The sequence below is a fragment of the Cariama cristata genome, unplaced genomic scaffold (genome assembly GCF_000690535.1).
Source record: "Cariama cristata isolate BGI_N322 unplaced genomic scaffold, ASM69053v1 scaffold22676, whole genome shotgun sequence".
Taxonomy (NCBI): domain Eukaryota; kingdom Metazoa; phylum Chordata; class Aves; order Cariamiformes; family Cariamidae; genus Cariama; species Cariama cristata.
Window position 1 is genome coordinate 21,260 of NW_009623090.1, and position 298 is coordinate 21,557.

Here is a 298-nt window from a genome sequence, read left to right on the forward strand (position 1 = left end):
TGCATCCGAGCTGCAGCTCCCAGTCCCTCATTAGCGAGTTTGCCCGATGCTCCATGGCACTGCTGCCTTCCACACAGTTTATTATCCACACTGATGTTTTAATCTTCGACGCTTTGTGAACTGGATAATTTTTTTTTTTTCAGTCACTATATGATTAAAGCAAATGGATGGAGCAGAAGAAAAGCATCTCAGAGTGGTCAGCATCTCAGCTCAGCAATTTTCATGGCTGGTAAAGATGGGGAAAAAAAAAACCCAAAGAATAAATTCTCCTTCTCTCCTGTGCTGAAATTTCCAGTAT